The sequence below is a fragment of the Erinaceus europaeus genome, chromosome 1, assembly GCF_950295315.1.
Source record: "Erinaceus europaeus chromosome 1, mEriEur2.1, whole genome shotgun sequence".
NCBI lineage: Eukaryota > Metazoa > Chordata > Mammalia > Eulipotyphla > Erinaceidae > Erinaceus > Erinaceus europaeus.
This window is the reverse complement of record NC_080162.1, coordinates 39,067,548-39,078,575: the sequence shown is the minus strand read 5'-3', so window position 1 is coordinate 39,078,575 and position 11,028 is coordinate 39,067,548. Positions and strand designations below refer to the sequence as shown.

Genomic DNA, 11,028 nt, shown 5'->3' with positions numbered 1-11,028 from the left:
TTGAGCTAATAAAGTCATGGGTCCTTTGGAACATACCTAAAATAGACCTACTCCTAGCTATGTCCCAAATCTTCATCTGAAATATTCCAGCCTTTAGGTTCATGATTAGTCAACAATTTGTATGGCTTTATATATTAATTCTTTTTTCAGCTACAAGGTTCCAGATGCTACCATGATGCCAATGGACTTCGTGAGCAGATGACCCCACCAATGTGTCCTTGAGCCCCTCTTCCCCAGAGCTCTGCCCCACTAGAGAAAGAGAGAGAAAGGATGGGAGTATGTATCAACTTGTCAACTCCCACGTTTAGAGGGGAAGCAATTACCGAAGCCAGACCTTCTACCTTCTGCACCCCATAATGACCCTGGTTCATACTCCCAGAGGGCTAAAGAATAGGAAAGCTATCAGGGGAGGTGATGGGATACGAAGTCCTGGTGGTGGGAATTGTATACCTCTTATCCTATGGTCTTGTCAATGTTTCCATTTTATAAATAAAAAATTTTTTTAAAAAAGGTAGTTGAGAAGCTCTTAACAGCATGGGAAGTCAAAGAGACTTTTGAGCACCTGACTTGCTACCCTAGAATAGTCTTAGACTTAGCATCATAGTTGACACATACTTTCACCTTTACCCAAATCATCTCAGTTTAATCACTCGTTAGCCTCAGTTTTCCTTTCTGCAAAGTGGGACTAGTAAAAGCATCTAGTGAGAGGATCATTGATAGGATCTGGTGGATCCAGATATATCCACATGGATGGACTTGCTGTGATCATCAGGTCTATCAAGGAAGAGTACAGTCAATAAACTGGATTTTTAAATATAAATATTTTATTTGTTTACATTTTAATGAAAGAGAAAGAGGAGAGAGAGAAAGGCCAAAGCACTGATCAGCTCTGTATTATGGTGGTGCTGGGGATGGGACCTCAGAACACTGAGTATGAAGGGTAGGCAGACCTAGACACCCATCCCTCCATGTGTAGGTCAAACACAGGGCAAGAAGCAAGAACCTCATCTGAGGGGACAGGGGGCACCCAGGCTGTAGTAGGAGGGGACCATGGAAATGTACATAGTGCAGATAGAAGCCAAAACCCCACAGAACTATTGCAGTCTATGGTGGTGGGGGAGGGGAACAGAGAGGCAGCCATGACAGTGGCTAGAACTGGACCAAAGCCACATGACCCTGAGAACTTGGGCCTTCTGTCCTACAGGTGAAACATCAGTCAAATCCTATGGTGTCAGCTGAGACCATAGGGTAGAGAGGTCCCTAGTAGAGTGTTTCTCATCCATAAAATGGAAATAATAGTAGCTACCCAGTGGGGTGATTGTCAAATTTCTATGTGTTCTGTGGCACCTACCTTAGACACTGGCACAAAATAACCACTGAACAATGTCAGCTATTATCTTTACAGTCAGCTAGACAAAGGGATCTGATGGCTGAAAGAGCTGTTCTGGCTCATAGATGAACTTAACACTCTTTCACAGCAATCTTCATTTTCTTCATGAACTTTAGGCCAAGGTTCCATATTTCCCTTGTGTAGCAGGATCTGCTAATTATGCAACCTTCCCAGTGAGACTTCACAGGTTTCAGTTTCCTGGTTTATATGACAGGTGGTACCAAAGAAAAACTACCTAGCAGTAGTGATAACACAAGACCGTAATCATGAGGTCACAAAAGCATGTTGCATATAGAAAAGGTAAATAATTCCATCAAAACAGTGACAGAGGATCTGAATCCACACTTCTCCAAATGGGTTGTGCAAGTGAGCACCAGCAATTAAAAAGAGATTCAGCATCATGAGTCATGAGGAGTGAGAGCTGCAGACACACTGAGGAGCCTTTCACACTCAATACAATGGCCAGAACCCGAGACAAAAACTAGATCAAGTATTGTCAAGCATACGGCGAGATCAGACCTCTCAGATGCTGCTGATAAGGATACCAAATGGCACACTCACCTTAAAAAAAAAAAAAAAAGGAATGAAACATAAAGTTATTATCTGACCCAGCAACTCCACTCCTAAGTATATACCCAAAGGTGTGTGAAATCCATCCACACAAAAATATGTACATGAATATCTGAAACAGTATTTTCCCCCTTTGTTTGATAGGACAGAGAGAAACTGAAAGGGGGGAAGGGAGATAGAGAGGGAGAAAAACAAAGAGATGCTCGTTTCTCCTCTTGTGAAGCAGACCCCTGCAAGTGGACAGCAGATGTTCAAACCTCTCTGTCCTATCAAACAAAGGGGGAAAATACTGTTTCAGATATTCATGTACATATTTTTGTGTGGATGGATTTCACACACCTTTGGGTATATACTTAGGAGTGGAGTTGCTGGGTCAGATAATAACTTTATGTTTCATTCCTTTTTTTTTTTTTTAAGGTGAGTGTGCCATTTGGTATCCTTATCAGCAGCATCTGAGAGGTCTGATCTCGCCGTTTGTGTACATGATAATGTGTGCACTTAACCAAGTATACCACCCTCTAGATGCAGGATTGTTGTTGTTGTTATTATTATTAAAAGGATTGAAAGGCAAAAAGAGTGAAAGAGACCACAGCAGTGAGCTTCTTTCAATGTGGTGGGGACCAGACTCAAACCTCACACACATGGCAAAGCAATGCATTATCCAAATGATCTATTTCAGCAGCCCTCCATACCAGTACTATTCATAATTGCACCAGAGTGCAAGTAGCCCAAATGCTCAGCAGCTGATGAATCAGTAAACACAATGCAGTCTAGCCATACAGTAAGCATTACCCAGTGATTATAAAAATGAGGATAGAACAGGCTACAACACAGATGAATCTTAAAAAGATTATGCTGAAGGCAAGACACCAGTCACAAGAGACCACCTCTGGTCCAGCCCACTTGTCAGAGCTGTCCACCATATGAAATTCATAGGCACAGACAGTAGGGGAGTGGTTGCCAGGCATGGAGGGTGGGCTGGAAAGGAATGGAGAATGACTAATAATGAGTACAAAGTTTCCCTTGGGGGTGATGAAAATGTTCTGGACATAGCTGTGATGCTGGTTGCAGGACGCTGTGATGACACTAGAAATAGTGAGTAGTGTACCTTCCGTGTGAGAGCTGTGTGGCAAGCAGTGGTTTTGAAACGTGCTATGCGAATCCCAAAGAGTTGCACAGTGACCATGATGAGGATTCCAGTCCACTGCCCCTACCCCCAGCCCCCCGTTCAGCCACCCTCCTACCCACTCATGCGAATGCATGCACATGTGCACACACTCACTTGTGGGCCTGGCCGCCTGTGAGTCTGCCCTGCACCACTTCCTGCTGGATTCATTCACTGTGTTTATTTTTTATCTTTAGGAAAACATACCCCATGCCAAATCTTCCAGGGAGAGGCCCCGAATAAATACACCCACTAGGAGGAATCCCTCCTTCCGACTGCTTATTCCAGTCTATGTTCCAAAGCAGACACAAGTCAGAGCGTCTCTGGCCAGATAGCACATGGTGTGAGCCCCCCAGGATCTCTCTAGGGCAGGGACAGCTTTCTGACCTGACCATGATCCTTCTCAGTTGACAGAGGACTCAGGGCAGTGGTACCTGAACAGGGGCTTCCCAAGACAGTCAACACTCAGATACAGTGGTGGTGACTCCAGTGGGATCATCTCTGCTCCTCCTCTCTTTGTGTAGCTTGCTCCCCGCCTCCCTCCAGCCACCTTACACTTGTCCCTCTCTGACTATTTTATTCTCTCCCACCATCCCTATGGTTATCACCTCATTACTGCTTGATACTGGTTGTAGCTCCAGGCATCACACCTGTAGCTCTAAGTAGGAAGGAAATACAGAATATAGAAAAAAGAAATATATAAATTTTTCTTAAAAGATTCAATTTACTTACTTATGTAAAGAAGTGAGAGTGTTACTCTATCATATGCAGTACTGGAGACTGAACTCAGGACCTCATGCTTATACGTCCAGTGCTCTATCTGCTGCAAGACTTTGTAAATAACATGCAGAAGAAACTCTGATCATGCCTCAGAATATCTTTTCCAGATATTTGTGACTGAGACACAAGTGGATAAATGCTTGATTACCCCTTCTTTTATCTGAACATCCCAGAAACACCATCACTGCAGAGGAGCTCAGATTTTATTTACACAACTATCTCCCCTTCTCTGTGCCCTTAAAACAGCCCAATCTGAATCTGACCTTTTATGAAAAAGCAGTAGGTGTCTTGGCTGAGGAGATAGTGCAGCTTAGAGTATACCAGACTTTTCATGCCTGGGACTCTGGAGGTCCCAGTTTCAATGTCAATACCACCATAAGACCAAAAAACAAAAACAAAAAAGACAACATTGAACCCCCCCCTTTCTCATCTTAATAAATAATGTTTTCAGAAAGGAAGTAGAAGTGTGTTGATAGGGCTGAGGGTAATGCATGAGACAGAAGAGGGGAAAACAAATTCAGCTTGGAAAATCTAGGAATCAAGTTCTGTTCCCTTAGTACCAAGGGTTTCCACTAAATCTTCACTTAAGTCCAACAATATCTAATGTTTTGGTTCGTTCATTCATTCATTCATTCATTCATTCACTTCACCATTACTTCCCTCCCTCATATCAACAAAAGTTAAGACTCATCGGTTGGATAGCCTCATACCTCAGTCCCTCCCCCACAAGTATGTAAGCCCCTTGGGTCCCTCCAGAACCAGAGGTCCAACAGCATATATGATGGACAGATGAGGGCACACAGTGGGTATCACTGTGTGCTTTCTCTGGAGGATCCTGACAGAGAAGAGTCCATTTACTCATAAACCCCTGGACCAAATGTGAAGGAAAGAATGAATATTCTTGGTCAGCAGTTTCCATGACCCCTGGGCATGGCAAACCTGCTATGACATCCTTGCTGGGTCCCCTCCACAGTCAAGACCTACAAAGCTTGGCAGGTTCTCTTCTAGCAGTTGTGACTCTTACAAAACCAGAGCATTACCTTGGACAGTGGAGACAGGTGGAGATGCTTTCAGGTGTGTGACTGGACTCCACCCTTGGACACACATACCCTAGGACCTGCTGAGCAGCCCCCAACTTGCTGTGCATTCAGGATGGCAGCAGTGCCTGGACACCACGTCTGTCTAAATGGGCAGACTGCTTAGCTGAATTTCACTCCACTGTGGGCTCTCTTAGCTGAAGGTTGGCTAAGGGTCTGCTCTTCCCGGTGCCTCCCATACCAGTTGGTGACAGTTTCCAGCAGTGTGGAGCAGTTTCCACCAGCAGTCAGGTGGAACCCTTGAAGAAGGGCCAAACAAGCCTGGTAGTTATAATAAGTGTGATAATATCTGTCATTTCCCACTGATTATGCTCCTTATTATCAGACTATGCTAAGCATGTGGTCTTTATTTGCCTTTCTCATCCTCACAACAGCCCAATGAAATCAGTGCTATAATTATACCCATTCTGAAGATAAAGAAACAGGCTCAGGGAGGCCAAGTAACATCACCGAAAATTGAGTAGAGCTGGGATTTACTGTAAAGGGCATCCACCATCAAGGACACTGGAATGGCGCGTGGTCCCCACTGGCCCATCAGCTATAAACTTTGCCCCCACCACCACCCTTCTTGTATGGTTCTCCACTCTCTCTTTGTATAAATTCATTTATTCTAATGTGTGAATGGCTGCTAAGCTCAGCTCATCCTAAAATCATTTAAAAGCTAAAATTATATGCCTCTTTGTTGTGAGTTCATACAAATGCTACTAAAATGTGGAAAAGCATCAAGGAGAAGACACCTCCATGTACCACCATGTCCAGGGAAATCCCGAAGGGTGACATTAAAGCAGACCTCCTGGTTCCTCTTCCATCTACAGGCCCTGTAGCAGCAGAGACGTGAGCACCTCACCTCCAGCCCTGCCCTTCCCCTTGAGTAAGCTCTTTCAGGCTCTTCCATGACAGTTGTTCATCTCTAGCAGTCAGGTCTGTTCACTGCTCTTTCAGGTCTTATTTGGACTGGAACAATTTTAAATGCTCCGGTCTAATTACAGAGGTGGTAGAGGCGGGAACCACGGGGCTTGCACATGTCTGCTGCAGCCAGCAATTTCAGTAATGATAGTCATGCCTGTTGTTTATCTTTGGGGTTTCCAGAAATACAGGGACTTTTCCAGACACTCATGAGTGTCTGCAACATAAGTGATTTGGTCCACATCATACTCTGAAGTCGCAAGAACTCACTCCCTGCATGAACCAGATTGCCATCAGTGTGCAGGGGACTTGGAGCTCACATGGGGCCAGGCAAGTGAGAGAGCAAGGAGGTTCTGAAATGGCAATTAAAGAAGGGTAGTTTTCCCAGGTCTGGGGGTTTCCTGATATCCAGGACTTTCTATTTTAAAACTAAGAAAGTTACTGGTAAATGAGAACATCCCATTCCCAGTGAACCTAGGGAACTGAACAAGTGCACTTTTTGTTCTGTATAGAGACCTTTCTAATAAAATGAATGAGTTTCTAACTAAAGATATAAGCCTAGGAATGATAGGAAAAGAAGAGGGGGTGACTACAGATGAAAGACACCCACACAATATCTAATAGATGGAGACATTCCATGCAGCTCAGAAGACCTGACTTCTCAGAAGCATGGGGGAGGAAGCAGGAATCCATAAAGCTAAGCTCTTAATTCCATGCCCACCCCAAAAGGAGATGGGAAGGGTTCTATCCTACAAGGAGATCAAACCTCAGATTCTCCTAAAACAGGGCACAAAGGTCAGTCCCCCACCCCATGGAAACAATACTCAAGAAGTGCAAGTCACAGAGTCACAATGGACACAGTCTCCCATTCTTCTGTCACAGGACATACCTACCCATTGAAAACATAGCCACAATACACAAGAGAAAACAGCAGAGGACAGAACAAATGAACAGAAGGTCTGCTTAAGAAAAACACAGTTAGTATACTCCTAGAGGGGATGAAGAAGATAGTGTATAATGCAAATTTATACGAAAAGAGGTCCATGCCTGAAGATCCAAAGCCCCAGGCTCAATTCCTTGCACTGTCATAAACCAAAGCTGAACAATTAAATCTGGTCTCTCTATATATGTACCTTTTTCTTTATATCTCCCTCCCATTTGTTTTAAAATAAAACAAATTAAATGTAAAAGTATTTACTTACAGAGATAAAGAATAAATGTGCAAAACAGAAGAAAATACTAGAGCATGAACACTTTCTTATAAGTTTCAATAAAAAGTCAACAGAATAAATAAGAGATAAAGATAAAGAAATAACCCCAAGAAAAGTTGGCATAAAAACACTAAGGTTGGGGTGATCTCCGTTCTGTAGATAGTAGGCATATTTTAGTTATATTCCAAAGGGCCTATGACTATATTAGTTTTTTTTCTCCTGAGCCTGAAATCTGACATGCAGGTGGATCCTAGTTATTGTCTGGGGAGATGATGTCATGACTGGAAAAAGGACCGGAAAGCTGGATCTGGGAAGAGAGTAGCCCCCAACTCTTCAACTGCACTACTCCAGCCTTTAGGTTTATGATTAGTCAACAACTTGTTTGGCTTCATATGCTAACTCTTTTTTCGGCCACCAGGTTTCAGATGCTAGCATGATGCCAACCAGACTTCCCTGGACAGATGACCCCACCAATGTGTCCTGGAGCTCCGATTCCCCAAACCCCCAACCTACTAGGGAAAGAGAGAGGAAGGCTGGTAGTATGGATCGACCTGTCAATGCCCATGTTCAGTGGGGAAGCAATTACAGAATCCAGACCTTCCACCTTCTGCAACCCACAATGACCTTGGGTCCATACTCCCAGAGGGTTAAAGAATAGGAAAGCTATCAAGGGAGGGGATACAGAGTGCTGGTGGTAGGAATTGTGTGGGGTTGTACCCCTCTTATCCTATGGTTTTGTCAGTGTTTCCTTTTTTATAAATAAATAAATAAAACACTAAGGTTGGAAATTAAAAGTAAGAAATAACAAAATGAGGAATTTCATCCTGATACCATACTTCCAACAACCAGGAATCTTAGAATGAATATATAATGGAGGGAACATTATAATAATTTTAAACATTTTCAGGTGGCTGGAGATAAAGAATACACTCCAAGTGTTCAAATTAAAAAAAAAAAAGGAAAAGTTCATCCAGATGAACAAGAATCAGAATAATCCTGAATTTCTTAACAGCCCTACTGGAAGTACTGCAACTATGAAGAGTATAGAGCCAAGTCTTATAGTCTTCAAACATCTGGAGATAAATTATTCTGAAACTAGAAAATCATATTTGGCCAACAAATCAAAGTATGAAGTAGAATAATGATGTTTTCAGATATTAACTTTCAAAACTCCCACATAACTCATGCCAGACATCTCCTGGAGAATTTGTTCTGGCCACACAACAGTGTCAACCTCTTCATGGAATCGGGGGGTCGGGGGAAGTCTAGGGATAGGGGATAGTGCAGGAAAGACATAAGAGTCAGCTCCACAGTGGTGTGAAGAGAAGTTCTAGCAGGATAACAGGCATTGCCATCTCAGAGCAGAAACCAAGAGTATAACTTTAAAGATCAGTGCAGAAGGGCCAGGCAGTGGTGCACCTGCTTAAGTGTATACATTACAGTGCTCAAGGACCCAGGTTCATGCCCCTAGTCTCCACCTGAAGGGGGAAAGTTTCACAAGTGCTGAAGCAGTGCTGCAGGTGTCTCTCTGTTTCTCTCTCTTTCTATTTCTCCCTCTCCTCTCAATTTCTCTCTGTCTTTATCCGTTAATAAATTTTAAAAAATCATTGTATGAAGACAAGGTAGTTAACCTGCTGACCTGGTGCATATTAAAATTTTAGAGTTCTTTCAGAGAGAGGTGGAAAAGGACATAGTGATAGATACAAAGAAAACTAACTACCCAGATTATTTTCTAATTTTTTTCTGTAAGTGCCAGGAAAACGAAAGATCATACTATAATATACTCCATGGTGTAGTGGCAATATTTTCATGGTCATCATTTTCTAAACAGTATGTATTCATTTCATCAAAATTTAGGGTCAATAGTCAAGAAGATATGGTGATAAAGAACTATGTAGGGAGGTAATATATATGGAATAGAGAAGGAAAAGAGAGAAAATAAAATAATCACTCTAGCCCATGTGATGCCAGGGAACAAACTCAGTTCTTCAACCTTCTAAGCCAGTACACCACCATCCAGGTCAGATAGTCTTTTTCACATGAGAGGTCAATGGATACTGTACAAAATAAGAAGCCCAGAAATAATAATGAGGGCACTATTTAGAAACACAGAGGCATGATCTGGGTTGATAGTATAGTGGTTATACAAAAATACTCTCATGCCTGAGGCTCCAAAGTCCCAGGTTCAATCCTCTGCACCACAATAAGCCAGAGCATCTCTGGGAAAGAAGAGAGAGAAAGATAGATCAATAGAAAGAATGGAAGAACAGAAGGAAGAAAGAGAGAGAAATATAGAAGCAGATGGGCAAAATAGTTCACTTGGATAGTGAACTTGTTTTTATCACATTCAGGACCCAAGTTTGAGTCCAGCCTCCACTACCCTAAAAGAAGCTTTGGTGATGTGGTGTCTTTATGACTCTGTATGAAAATGTCAGCCTAGAATGGTGATTTCCCAGTGAATAATAACAACAAAAATACAGAATCATATGTAAAAACAAAAAAAAAAAATTTAAGTAAAAAGCCTATCTGTGACGTTGAAAGAAATAACTGCAGTTGCAGCTTCCAATGGAGGGAATGGGGACATAAAACTCTGGTGGTGGGAATGATATAGAATTATATCCCTGTTACCTCATAATTTTGTAAATCAATATAAAATCACTAACAAAAAAGAAGTCAAGATAGAGTTGTGGTGAGTAGTGAATCCATTTAAATGTTAAACTAATGCTATGGATTGTGGGAATTATGCTTATGAAACTGAAAATAAAAATTTTATGCCATGTTAAAAAAATAAAAAAGAATTTATGCCATGTTAAAAAAATAAAAATAAATAAATAAAAATAAAGATGGCATAACTGGTTGAGTATACATATTGCCATATACAGGTTCAAGCCCCCTAGTCCCCACATGCAGGGAGAAGCTTCCCTCTCTCCTTTTTTTAATTTTTAAATTATATTTTATTTATTGGATAGAGACATCCAGAAATCTAGAGGGAAGGGGTGATAGAGAGGGAGAGAGACACCTGTAGCACTGCTTCACCACTCACAAATCTTTCCCAGGTGGGGACCAGGGGCTCAAATCCTTGTCCTTGTACATTGTAACAAGTGCACCCAATCAGGTGTGCCACCAGCCAGCCTTCAAAGCTTCCTGCTCTATCTCCCACTTCTCTCTCAATTTTTCTCTGCCCAATCAAATAAAAAAAGTAAGGGGAAAAAAAAAGAAAGAAAATAAAAAGTGGTTTCCGTCAAGAAAGCACAAGTATTCAGATTTAAAGTGTTCATCAAGTGCCCAGTGCAATAAATTTCAAAATGATGGCTACTAATCTCTATATGCCCTCACTGGAGTTAGGAATCCCTGCTGAGAGGAGGCAAGACTGACTACAGATGCTTTTTATTAGCAACTTTGTATTGCTGCTTGACTTTTTATTTACCTCCACAGAAACTGAAAAGGTAACAAAAGGACAGTTTTCTACAGAAAGGAAACAGAACAAAAGAGACAATGGGGATCATTGTTATACACAGATGACGACCCCAGAGATGATCTGGTGACAAGGAGAGCTGAATCCAGGAGCTCAAAAGAAGCCACCAATGGCTAGAGTGACAACATTAGCAAGTATAAGACACATGTTTGGATAAGCACAGAAATTCCTGCTCTCTAAGAAAATCTATCAACCTAGTCAAAGCAGTGTGATTGATCACTATAGGGAAAAGATCTAGGTTTTCTGACATTCTGAGCTGACTTCTCTGTTGTTTGGCGTCCTACTTGGGTCTACCAGATGGCCCTTCTGATGTCAATGTGGTTGTCCCGTGCTGGGTACCCAAGGTGATGGGTTTCAATGCTCCTTTCTGAAAGCATATTCCTCCAGTTTTGCTTCTAATCTCCTTGTTTTTCATATGTTTCAGGTCTTTTATT

At 42.0% G+C, this 11,028-nt stretch overlaps 1 long non-coding RNA gene across 1 annotated transcript; it reads right to left on the bottom strand.

The window, feature by feature from the left end:
• Nucleotides 1-871: 871 nt before the first annotated feature.
• On the bottom strand, nucleotides 872-5,913 carry LOC132541808 (uncharacterized). Its single transcript, XR_009552888.1, has 3 exons — nucleotides 5,850-5,913; nucleotides 4,946-5,241; nucleotides 872-1,951 (listed from the first exon to the last, which is right to left on the bottom strand). It is a non-coding gene; the product is annotated as an uncharacterized LOC132541808 (long non-coding RNA).
• Nucleotides 5,914-11,028: the final 5,115 nt, after the last annotated feature.